At 39.5% G+C, this 13,979-nt stretch overlaps 1 protein-coding gene and 1 non-coding gene across 2 annotated transcripts in view; both read right to left on the bottom strand.

Annotated features, from left to right (window-relative positions):
• Positions 1 to 13,979, bottom strand: part of LOC126204286 (numb-like protein) — a 434,856-nt gene that overhangs the window by 390,634 nt on the left and 30,243 nt on the right. The window lies entirely within an intron of this gene.
• Positions 12,703 to 12,776, bottom strand: Trnat-agu (transfer RNA threonine (anticodon AGU)). The gene has a single exon. It is a non-coding gene; the product is annotated as a tRNA-Thr (tRNA).

Genomic DNA, 13,979 nt, shown 5'->3' with positions numbered 1-13,979 from the left:
ATTGTTCTCATACCATTGCTTGGCAGTGCCCTCCAAGCAGAAAAATATGTTAGCCAAACACATGGTGTCATCCCATTTGTTAAATTTGGCTATACGCCCATATAACTTCAGCCACTTTTTTGGATCTTGGCCATTGTTACCAGAGAACCTGGAAGGATGTCTGACATGGTGTACACAGTTGCTGTCATTGTAACATCCTCTTCTTCTTCGGTCTCCGGTAGTTTGTGATCTGTTGAATATGGCTCGAGCCCGGGTTTCTCGCCACATAAACGGTGGCTCTGTCGTGGCCTGATGGGAGCAACTGTGTCGTCGATAATGTGCGCTATCACAAGTTCCAATACCCAGCCTCTCCACCAGAATAATGCCAGGTAGAAGAAGGTGTATTTAGATGAATGATGAACACTTACTCCACTTAATGAAGGTTTATTCAGCACTTGCACATAGAAGAGCACAGAGAGAATTGCCTCCGGGCAGAACACATACAGTATATATACAGCTATAGAACATTCCAGTACAATGATTCTTGACATTTGTGGATACCTCTAGAATGTACTCAAACCAAATACAGAAATTAAAATGGTACAGCCGATACAGGTTTTGAACTCAGCACCTTCCCTTCAACAGTTTAGTATCATAACCACTACACCATGGTGCCAAGCAGCTTCTTCTGTGAAAATATGATTAAAAGTGTTACTTAAAAGCAGACCTCAAGTTCTGTTCTTTGATAATTATAACTATAACTCTGTAAATACAAAGCAAGAAGCAGTAATAACAGAACTGTGGTATTAACAGTCGTTTCTTCCCATAAAGTAGAAGCTTTCCAGCTAATCTTTAATGTTCACCTTAACCAGTGTAAGCACAAATAGAACTTAATAGCTTGATAGGTAATTTTCAATAAGTGTGCAGTGTCAATTTCTCATCTACTTTTATTGTTTATGAGCACCTCAGGTTGTTTTGCAACTGTGAAAGTTTTATTTCAATACAGCATGTATAAACACAATGAAAAGAATGAACGGCCTAGTAAGCAATGACACATTCACTTCACTTGTAAACCACAAGTAAAAGCATCTGCTTTTGTTTAAAGGTATCTTTCTTCAGCATCTAGTGTATCCTACATTGTTTTCCCGTGATCTCTCTCAGCTCTGTATGTTGCATTATGTGTTGGAAATTCCAGCACTTGCAAGTGAAATGCTACTAAGTAAACAAAATGAGTAGCAGACCAGAATCCCAAATTCCGTACCACTGATCAAAATGACACTAATAGGTAATCAAGTTTATGTGACTTCACACATGAATACATTGCTCTTACTGGAATGTATGCTGTTAGTATCAGTGTAGGGCATTAACTCTGAATGCATAACCATGTAAGAAATTTCAAAAGTCATTCAGACCAAGACAAGCACATCCGTCTCTCAGAGAAGTGAATGCCTTAACTAATTTCATTGTATACTACATCCAATATGATCTCTGTCTATGGCAGACACTGCATTTCTACAAAGCCTCAGAAAAGCAGCAGTGGTGTGCATTAATAAAAATCAAACAAGCAACGTTTGTAAAATTGTTGACGATGCTAATTTCTGTCTCATTAAAAAAATAGTGAGCAATGAGGCTCTGAAATAATAAAAACCCATTTTGCAGAGAATAGATTCTTAATATCATGGCCTTGGTGACAAGGTCTCCAATGAAACACAATTAGGTGGTTTGAATCCTATCTATTATGACAAGTTTCCAAAGATCAGTGAGTTTTATCCAGTGAGTGTTTTGATATAAGCAATCATTGGTATCTAGTGACTCATTACAGAGTATTTTCTTCTGTGTGCTGTCCCAGTTACCTTTTTCAAATGTTCTACAATAAATACATTCACAGCAAAGCTAATGCATCTAGTATGGAAAATCTTAAATGCTTGTAAAGAAAATGCTGAAGTTGTCCTGTAGTATTTGCTGCTGTCAATATGCATAAATGCAGTCTTTCTGATTCCCCCATATGCTTTGACTGTATACTGATCAGGTTTGTCTCATGTTTTGTTCCCAGCAACCTTAACTGTGTAAATGTAGTGACACAGTGTGATTACATTTAAAACATACAGTTGTATAATATATGCCTCATATAATGGGACATGGAGTACTTGATGAGGGGCACAATGACACTATGAAGAGCTGTTCCTGCAATAATTTCTTCTCTACATCAGCACCTGTTGGTAACTGTTATTTGAGGGACAGAGGTTATAGGCCTTATGACACAAGTGAGAATGGCCAGTCATGGAGAGGACATAATGAACGCTCACTGTGCAGGAGAGCAAGCACTGATCTGAGAGTTCCTGTGGAATAAAGCTGTGTGCCAGACCAGTACTTGAACCTGGAATTATGTCCTAAGATAATAGCACAGTGTCATGATAGCCTGCAAGCATGTCATAATGGACTTCATGCTACCAATTGCCGAATAGCTGCCCATTATTTCTGTGAAGGCAGATGGCAAGACGTGCAAAAGTATATACAAAATTGTTTGCCCTGCGTTAAGAAGTCATTGCGCCTCAAACAAAGGTACCTTTACAACAAGTACCAGAAGCCACTTGCTCCTGGGCCTTAGTAGCAGCAGGTATTGTTGGTCCTTTCCCTTTGAGTCCATAGAATAACCAACACATATTGTCAATTATTTTTCCAGATTTCTAATTTTTGTCCCCACACTGGACATGTCAGCAGAAACTGTAGCTCGAGCATTTGTCACCCACTTGGTGTTACCATATGGAAGTCCTGAAGCTGTACTTACAGACCAAGGCATAAACTTTATGTCAGCATTATTTACAGAAGTTTCTCGACTATTGCAAACCAAAAAGTGGAGATCGACCCCGTTTCACCCTAAGGCTAACGGACACTTAGAGCGAGTCCACTGCACAGTTACATGTATGCTTTCTTATTACGTCAATAAAAATCATCCTGGTTGTTACTGGTATGTCCAATATGTCATGTCAGCATATAATAACCATGTCCATGAGGCCACAGGATACTCCCCCTACGAGCAGTATATGGCCAACCTATGAATTCACCTTTGGAAATTGACAAACTGGCCCCAGGGATTAGATCCATAGATGTGAAGGGATTGGCACGATGTTTAAAAGCTATTTGGAAGAAAGTAAGAGGAAACAATGCAAAAGATTTGGCTTAGCAGTTAAAAAGGAGTAATGAGAGAGCAATAATGCCCGAGTACAAGGTAGGAGATTTGTGGTGTTGCACAGTCCAGTAGTTAAGAAGGGCAGGACAAAGAAGTTTACTCCTATGTATGAAGGTCCATACCCCATCATGTGGCTTTCTTCACCAGTAAATGCAGAAATTTAGTTAGCAGAATGGACAGTGATTGTTCATTTTGACAGGTTAAAGTTGTATAAGGGTTCCGAGCCACCTCTGCTTGACAGTGAAACAGAGGCTACTACACAAGCAGCCCCAGTGAAGAAGACAAGAAAGAAAGTAGTGCAACCATCTATAGCATGACCTAGATATGCACTGCGGTCAAAACACCTGTATGGATTATGATCCAGGGACTAGGTCCAGCATGCCATGTATTTAATTTGAAAAGACTTTAGTGAAGCAAAAGAATTACCTGACGGGAAACCGCCGTCATTGCAATATATTCATTTAAGTTGTGCATGTTATTTGTAAGTATTCATAAGTATTGGCAACCATTTGTAATAGAAGTTAGGATGTCGTATGTAATGGGAAGGGACTGGAGTTTTTCATAATCATTTTGTCTTGCATCATTCAACGTATCCAGTAATGTTGCTGTAGCAGTAAAGAGCTGGAAACACTCAGTAGTAACGGAATTAAGGGGAAAAGTTGCCCATGTCAGTAGAACACACAGAGTAAGAATCAGTTAATCTTTTATATGCAATATGGTATGACACTTCATAAGTTGATTTAGTGAATGGTTTGTACAGAAGAAGCTGTTAAAGCTTTGCCATAAAAGCATGTTACTAACACATATTCATAACTGCCACTAGCACGAGATCAGAGAAAACCTCCCGCCCTCTACTTACAGTTTGGGATACACCACACTACGTGTATGTTTATGCTAAGAGCTCAGACACCCATAATAATGTTATAAAGGGAAAAAAAATTCAAATATCAGGCTAGAGAGACAGTGCCTTCAATTAACAAGAATACATATGTTACTTTAAAAGTAAAAGGAGTCCTCCCTAAGTGCTATTATATTGTTTCTTAATATGCCACTGGAGAGACAACAAGGTAAGTTTTCATGATACTATGTGTTTCTGTATAACCCTCGCTCCCCTCCCTCCTTCCCTCAGACCATGTGCCTTTGCTGCGGTGGAGTAAGCCCCCATGCTACACTTCCACACCTTCCACCATACGGTTACAATGTAACCAACAGACCCAAAGAAGATAGTTATAAAAGTAAAGTCACCAGCCTAATATTGCCTTACTGATTCTACAAGTTTTACCCCAGACTAGAAATAATAGGAGACATTGGGGTCTCAAATTGATCTCCTGAGCTAGGTTGAATTGCCACTCTCGCAGCTAATAAACAGATCTATATGGCATCAAGGAAGATGGCCCTTGCTGTGATATTTATTGTGTAAAGTGACCGCTGTGTGGTAAACATGTCAGTCAAAAGGATCGAGTTTGAAATTCCATCATAAAATAAAGTAAAGTAGAGTATAAACTGAGTTAATACCAATCACGACTAACAGTCCTAATTGCATACCCCACTGTCAATTTCAGAAGTTATTAGCCCCGAGTTTCAAGTAAACGATATTTAAGTGTGTCAAATTGTCATCACAGTTAATGAAGAAATATAAAACCTATCAATTACGTACATTTTAGAAGAACAGAATGTCTAAGTGAGTAAATGAATCGTGACAGTTCTGTGAATTTTAACAAGTGAGTTGTCTGTGTCCCTTGAAAAGAAGGCCCTCCAGGAATAAATGTTGTGAACAGCATAAGGCAAGCCTGGAAGAAATTTAGTAACCGCCCCAGAGGAATTTTACTCAGCACGTAGCAAGGAAAGCTACCCTGCCTCCACATACAGAGGCCCTTTTCTGCTCTCCACCCCCCCCCCCCCCCCCACCCGTTCGGACCAAGCCCAGCCATCTGTTCTGTATCCAGTCACAGGCAAGAGAAACAACTGCTAAGAAATCACACATCCCTGCATTCCTGAAGCATCTAAGTCGTGTCACCTAGCGCAGTATACAGCGATGGCTACAATAAATGTTAACAAAAGGAAGAAGCACACGAAACATCCACACCTTATATGAACCCATTTTTACCTTCGCTAATAGGACTACTACTGAAGTTAATCTTTAAGCTGCTGCAATGGTATCATTGAGAGTGTTTTATGTACTTGCTAATCAGGAGTTGTAAAGAGGGGTGAGATAAAAGCTCCAGTAGAACACCATGCAGGTATCTTTCAACAGAGTAACGGTCAAAATAAAGATATAAAACTGCCGCATACTTCAGTTGGGAAAGAGACAGTTCCTACTAGGATCGAACCCATGACCTGCAAAGAGTTACTTGAAAAGTCATCTATGCCTCAATTTATGACATTAGGTTGTTGTTGTTGTGGTCTTCAGTCCTGAGACTGGTTTGATGCAGCTCTCCATGCTACTCTTAGGTATACAAGTTATATTGACAGTCACCATGAGTACTATAAAACCATCACTTAACCCGCCTCTTGCAGAAAATTATTCTGCAGTTATTTAGCGCTCGATGTCCTGCCAGCAGGATGGACCTCTTAGCTGTGCATGCCAGCACTGCTCCCACACCAGCTAGATCCAGTCATATCCACAATGTCAGCACTCTGCAATCTTGCGAGCGCAGCGCCTGCTGCATCTTAGTGCCTCAAGCAGCATAGATTCTCAACATAGAATTCTTAACCACTATGCGATGAATTTTTTGCATAACTTTACACACATTTTCAACACTAAGGAAATTACCTTCCTGCCTATACACTCTACACATGGCAAACTGACTCTAATTTTATTCAAAAATGCCGACAGGTAAGTTATGTCGACGTCATCGAGAGGCAACCAGTAACGTCAAACCATTATCAACGAGTATTAGGGAGCAGGTAGGTGAGAGAGTCAACAAAAGGAACAATAATTATAACTCAGCACAACTGGTTAGGAGGCTATCAACAACCAACATTACGTAGTTACTAGAAAAGGAGTACAAATTAAAGCAGGAGATATCATATGAAAGAGGTAAACGTTTAATAATATCAAGGAGGGTAATGGCAATTATCGATCTAAACTCTGAAGGAGACGTGAAACCACTTTAAACTAAAACATTGCTAGAGGAAGTATTAACCTAACACTGTACTATTATACAGCATTACTAATAACACTGGAATAACCTAATGATAGAATTCATGTAGATATACATACCAAAGACATGTCAATCAGTATGGAGATACAAACAAGGGCATAAAGAGAATACTTATACTTATTTTGCTACAAAATATAACTGGAGAATAAGAGAGTTTTGTGTAAGGGAGATAGTATTTTGTACTTTTGCTTCAATTGCGGTTTTGCCACTGCGTATCTCACTACAATGGGTTGCCAATTACTTATGTAAATATACTATTTTAAGTATTCATTTTGTCTACGTTTTATTATCAATTATTTACCAAGGCAATCCCCTAGAGTTTTGACATCACCAGTAATTTAGCATTTGTGTCAATGAGCGTAATACTTCCATGTGTTAATTTGTTGCCAGACTGTTGAGGGTAGTTATTTATTTTGTGGGATTTCAATTATGCCAGAATAAGTTCCTGAGTGCTGCCCATTATGTAAGTGTTTACTAATAATGTTCTAGATAAGAAACTATTTTGGAAGGGTAACTTAAGATTTAATCATGCTTTATTTGATTTGTGTTTGAATGCTTATTTGGAGAGACATGCGGCACGCCTCCCTAATGTAGGTCATGTAAACAGAGTAAATAACCCCCACAGGGCAAGAGATTTTGGCTGTATGTCTTGGTCATTAGATAAACCAGAGGCAACCAATCCCCTCTGGCTCTTGTGTCAACTTACTATGTTCCCCCCCTTGATGTTCACTGAATAATGAAGGTGCTTCTGCAATTCGTTTTTTTTTTTTTTTTTCCAACCTCCGTCCTCCATGGCACATTAAATGAGTGATCTGCTATTGCTGGGAACCAACCCAGTTGAAGTTCAAAAATGATGTCTGCTGAGATGTTTTGCCCTCCCCTGTATCACTTACTCTACTATCAAATCAGGGAAGCTATCCTGTTTTTCGTCTTCCGTCAAGGAGCGAACAGCTTGCTAGTTCCTTCTGACAGTACCAGTCCTACCTACCTTTCCAACCACATCAAATGAGATATCGTTCCTCCCTTCTTACGATTAAGCACTGTCGTTCATTGTTCATGGGTTATCATGTGGGAGAGGCGATTGCCACCAATAAGTAACATTCGATCGTGCTGTCGTTCTACTCGAGCGCTAACCAGTATTGGCCACAACACCTAGTTCAGCTGACTTCAAGAGGACAACCCGCAAGGGCACGCACTTTGCATGATGCGACTGGCAATTGTGCGGATCCCTAGCTGTCTATGTCATTCCTTAACTTTTCATTTTCGCGGCATAGTCCGTTCTACCCACTTTCATCTTTCAACTTGCTACAGAACAACACCTGAAGAGTCATGCATCTTGCATGAAGCAGCCAACAACTGCACAGACTTCAGCTAACCACAACATTCATTACACCTTTAGTTTTCATGCCACAGTCCAGTCCATGTACTTTAATCTTTCATGTTGAAGAAGAGTTCACAAGAACAGTGTTCCGTGGTCTCTGACAGTCACTGTTCAAGCACTGTCAGACCCGAAGTGCGTCTAGCCTGCAGCTTAACCGCCAGTAAGTGTAAATCTCAGTTCAAAACCTGTGCACTCTTTGACATTCTTCTTCCATTGTATTTTCTGTAGGATCACCAACTACTGAAGCACTAATATTTAACTGTATGACATGTCTCAGGGCACGGTGATATATCAAAGGATAGATGTGAGTTTTAAACAACTAGCGGGACCCGATGAGGCCAGCACCTAGGAGTTACAGAGACAGCGAATTTAGTCGCAAAACAGCAAGGATGAAGTAGGCGAATTTGGTTGTGCAACAAAGTTTTTATGAGAGATGTCTTGTTTGAAGAAGTATGTAGCAGTTATCTTGGAATTGCAGTATTGTCGTATAAACGATTAAGTAGGCGATTCGGTCATGTCAACGATGTGCCTTCATAAAGGAAAAGCTCATCAGAAATTATGCTCAACTTAGTCTTTTCTAACTCAATCCCTTACGCTTTCTGTTTCCACTGTAGAAGTGTCTAGATCCTCATCAAGTTTTGTTTTTCTCTTATCATTCTTAACAATGTTGACATTCAACGGCACAATTTTTGTGCCCAAGAACATGAAGCTGAACCTGGCAGACAAACTTATCTATTCAATGGGTGCATGAACCCATAATTACATGCCTTATAATTATTGTTTTGTTGGTCATCACTTAATAAACCATATCAATTGCACTCCTCTATCCTTCTTATTCAGTAATATTATACCCCTTTTATGACACTTCTCACTTTGAATCACATAAGTATGTTCATCGGGTTCTAACAACCCTACCACAACAAAGGTCAAAAATTTAATAATGATTGTGGTGTTGCTCATGCTGCTAAATACTGCATTTTCGGGCAACAACAAAGTTATTATGAGGCAGGTGTCATTAGAGCACAGTTAATAAAGTCATTTCATGTAATAATGAATAAACTAGGCACTCATCTTTTCGTGTTTCTCACGCTGGTGTCGTTGTAAAATCATGGTTCAATCGTCGAAAATCTAGGGTGCAGGAGCCCAGAGACATGAGGAGTTTCTGTTCTGCAAGTAATTGAGAGCAAAGTACAATTCATTTCCAATATAAAGGGAGATCAGCTCTTCTTGTAACCTTCAGTCACCTCTTTTGGACTGTGTCTGCAAGTCCTATTGGTGTGCACATTCTATCTTTGTTCACTACTCTACACTCAAGGCAATAAAACAAATGATTGTCATTTTTTCTGTTGTTCATGCAACGTATTTTCGCCATTCTGGACTGCCTGAAGGATTTCAGACCATTGTTTGTTTCCAGATTTTGGACATTTGGAATTACGTGGACACAAGTGCTCCGCTACCTATCCTATTACATTTGCCACTTCATTGTCCTCGACTATCACCTAATCGTGATTAGGACCATTTCTGCTGTCAGCTATTTGTATGGTTTCCAGTGCCCCATCATTTACGAACCACCCGTCGGTGTCAGGCACCATGCTTGAAAAACTCGAAAGTCTTTGGTACACCCCACATCATCTAGTGATTAATACAGTACTTGATAGTGTGCCCTTCATAAAGTAAGAGTTAGCACTGCAACAAACTGCTGATCAAATGTTAGGATATGAATCATTGCTTGTACAAATGGGTCAGAAGAAAGCGTTACTGGTATTACGTGATCTTAGGCAAAATATTGATCATCTTCAAAGTGAACTGCATAGTATAGTTTCAACTGTACCAGCTCCATGCATAAAATGAGCCTGGTTCGATGCCGGAGGCGCCATACTCAAAACTGTGTTCAGAGTCCCCGATCATAAAGATTCCCAACATTGGAATAAAGAAATCAGACAAATCGACATATTTACTCAACAGAACCATGAGATGTTATTACACCAACAAGTACAATTAATGCACATTGTTATCAGCCACTATGGAAATACACAGTGTTACAGCTATGATACTCCTCCAACATGAATCTTTTAAGAACTATGTACAACGGGACCTCGCGACTATACAAGCTGAGATATTCAACCTTACGCTAAACCTTGTGCATCTGATGCCATACAAACGCTGTCACATAACATGCAGACTACCCAACCGCTACTTGTCAATTTATGTGTCACAATACAACTAGGACTGCAAGGAATTCTGAGTTCAGAACTTTGACCATCCAAACAATTTATTCAAGTATTTGCCATCATCAATGTGTTTAGTGTTGCCATACATGAAGCTTTGTTACTCTATTATACTATGGCTAGGACACATTTATTAAAACGCACCAACACTCTAGAGTTCCGTATACTTATACCCATTGCCTGCACGTATTGTCAATTTGAGTGTTACAAGATACATGTGTTCCCTGTTGTGTGGTCAGTAACCAGGCAGTATATATGCTGGAATACAGCAGACATTCTAGTCATTAGCCCGCATTGCAAAAATATACTACGATGTCACAAAATCAGTTGAATGAATTCATACATGTTCATAATTTCATGAGTCATGAAATTGCCCTTTGAAACCATCCTATGGTATGTGAGATTAGCCTTTTCTTGCGAAAGCATCGATCACCGCCATGTTCATGAACCGTCATTCACCTAGTGGAACCCTGGTTTAGGACCGTTAGCACAAACCTCCTATACGCATTAGACCAATCTACGATATTAACACTTTGTTGCTATGAACATAACTTCCAGTCACAGAATACAAGATAGAAATCTCGAACAGCAGATTTTTATCAAACAGTTCCTATTGTGATGTTATTACGCCACTTGTAACCTTTCATGTCAGTAGGGCTTACTCTGTCAGTATTTGTGCCAATTTACCTATGTTTTTTCTACCTGAAAGTTCATTCGTGGTTCCTTTGTCAACTGAATTACCTGTTTTATCTAATATATTGAATGACCACCTTTTAACGTCAGTTGATGACCTTTTAAAACATGAGAGAGGACAAATTTCTTATGATTGCCTGTTAGCACATTTAAGTGAATGGCAGACAGCCACTAATCTACATACAGCTATTATACCCTGTGTCACAGTAACCTCAGTCACAGCTATTTTTATTATTGTACTGATATGGATATTGTATAAAAAGGGATTTTGCAAATGGTTACGACCGTCCCCTCCAATAGTTCCAGAACCCCAGCCTCATGGCAAATAGCGTCCATGATTTGAAAAAAAAAAAAAAAAAGAAAAAGCCTATCAAGGCATGTGCTCTCCTTTAGTTTTAAGAGTTCAACTGTGTTATTAACTAATGTGAAAACTGGTGCAGCATAGTGAAGTGCTCTCCTAGTGTTAATCCCCTTTTAAATGTGTGTGTGTGAAATGTGTGAACCTCCTCTCATACTCCACTGCACTGAGTTCCAGTGGATGGGTCTGGCCACTGCCACGCCCCCTTCTGCCTGGCAGCTTGGGCACTGCCCGCCGAGAACAACACAACGTGCTGCGTTGCGCCACTCAGCCTTGCGTGTAAAGCCTAGTTTACACGACGACATTTGGTTGCGCCGCTTGTTGCGTGGAACAAATTGCACGCAAGTGATTTCATATATCACTGTAGACACAGAGACACCAGTATACACTTCAGTTTCATCGTTTTGTGGGTCCCTGAGTCATGTCTGAAATGAAAGTATTGGCAGCTGCAAGTTGCACGAGTTGTGATGGAGTTAAAGCTTGTTGCGTGGAATCGCTGCATAAGAAAAAGTAGGAATCCTGTTTCGATTCATGACTGGATGAAGAAAATACGTCAGCTCAGCTGCTCAGCATCCTTGCTGAAATAATTTATAATGGAAGATACAAGATGTTCTTGTATTTATCTTAGAATGTCACCAGAACTGTTCACGATTCTTCTAAATAGAGTTAATTATGCGATAAGGAATAAAGGTACTGCAATGCATGAAGCACTGCCACTAGAACTGAAATTACATACTATATTGCATGCATTAGAATCGAGAACACTCGACACGCTGTAAGATATGGTTTTAGTTGGTGATGATGCTATTTCATTAACACCAATAATTATTAACATTAACAGTAATAATTATTGACATTAGCAACAATAATTATCCAAAGCAGGCCACATTAATAAGAGAATGGTTTGGAAACTACTCTCTTGAAGATAGATCTGTACAGTGGCAATATTTCAAAATTCTAACATATGTGAATGGGGAGCACTGCAGAGACATTTTAAACAGATAAATATTGAATTTGTATAGCCTTCCATCCTGTCAACAATATTCCTTATCAAAGAGTTGGTTAACTCTAACAATGGGATTTTAGTCTTGTAGACATGAGAATTTCCACAGCTAGAATTACACTTGCTATTTTCCTTAATACAGTTGTGTATGTACTCCTAAATGAATCAATTTTGCCCTGCAGCTCAGATATTGTCAAACTGTCTATATTATGATCGCAAATGACAGTTTCAGCAGCAGCAATATGTTGCTTATTTTTGTAATCAGCATCACAGAAATCCTACAAACACCTATGCGAAGCATAGATATCCAAAAAGTGAAAATTATTCTCTGTTCCCCATTTTGTATTTCAGTTTGTCTACACTCAACAAACACACATAACCTCAAAACTCATGTAACTAGTGTCACCAAAGTTGGAACATGCTGAAAGTGCTTAGTTTCACCAAGGACTTGCGCAAACGTGCGGAGCGCATGCTCAGTAGCCGGTAGCGCAGTTGCCTACAACCTAGTCTCGTCGTGTAAACTAGACTTAACTTTAGTGGTGATACGTATAATGATACTAAGATGGTATCTGTTCTTTCAGACATGTCCAAAAGAACAGATACCATCAGTGACCATGCAGCTCGTTGAAATGAAATTACAATGAAATGAACACCCTTAGCTGCATACAGGTGTTGACATACGTCAACGGGGACAGATGAAAATGTGTGCCCCGACCGGGACTCGAACCCGGGACCTCATGCTTACTTGGCAGATGCTCTATCCATCTGAGCCACCAAGGACACAGATGATAGCGCGACTGCAGGGATTTATTTCTAGCACACCTCCTGCGAAACCCACATTCTCAACGTATTGTCCCGCACTACATTCGTAGTTCCCCCGCCCATTATACTCATTACTCGCAGCGCGTTGCCAATTCCCTTAAGAGTTCGGGCACTGTTTGTGCATTTGCACAGAAGAAGAAGATGGTCAAGTGGCCGGTGAGCCTTAACTATATAGATACTAAGATGGTATCTGTTCTTTCGGACATGTGGCTCACCGGCCACTAGACCATCTTCTTCTTCAAGGAAAGGTGGCAGAACAATTTCCTTCAACACATTCGCCCACTGCCTTAGCTGCTCCTAAGAGAGCCATTCATGCATATTGTATTCAGGCAACATTTAAAATTATAATTATGAACTACTTAAACTGTAGCATACTTCTCCATGGTCCTTTGCCTTTATGCCTTGGACAACTGTACTTAATACTTTTCTTATCTTTCCCTTTGCACGAATAATTATCTTCAAAATTATAAATACTTTCTTGTGCCCTTCTTCTCCAGTTGCATTTACTTGTTTAGAAGTGATTCAAATACAAGAAATCATTCTATGTGAGTCAGTTATAAAGAAACTGAGATCTAGACTGCAACACAGGAAACAGCTATTTTACATCTGATTTATTAGTCACTAGAAGTATGCTGTGGCTGCAAGCCATGTGCTGTTTATTTCTGCAACCAAGACAGGATTGCTCTATTCAAAACTACTGTACTTTTCAGACAGACTATAAAAACTAAAGAAGGAAAATTGCCCAAACACAAATAGTGATATACAATGAAAAGCCTGCCCATTATACTAACCAAGCAAAAGGAACAGAACTATTACAATAATTAACCACAAAAAGATTTGTTACTGAATCATGTTGTTGTTGTTGTGGCCTTCAGTCCAGAGACTGGTTTGATGTAGCTTGTACTCTGCCCCATATTTGCTATTTCCCTCTATAATCCACATTAAGCAATAAGCAAAATTTTTTATGAAGATTAGAGAGGAGAAAAAATTACAATAAACTTTCTAGTTTACCTAGCTTGTCACATGGAGTTGGCTCCAGTTCTTCTTGTCTAGGGGTTTGATTCTTTAAGCGGAAAAATGTCACATAGGTCCTCATAGTTAGTTTGAACTAAATAAATCCAAAGATTGTTGTTGCAGTATCTTTATATGTAAATATTTGTA

This window comes from Schistocerca nitens, chromosome 9, assembly GCF_023898315.1.
Source record: "Schistocerca nitens isolate TAMUIC-IGC-003100 chromosome 9, iqSchNite1.1, whole genome shotgun sequence".
Taxonomy (NCBI): domain Eukaryota; kingdom Metazoa; phylum Arthropoda; class Insecta; order Orthoptera; family Acrididae; genus Schistocerca; species Schistocerca nitens.
Note: the sequence above shows the minus strand (reverse complement) of the source record. Positions and strands in the feature narration are given on the sequence as shown.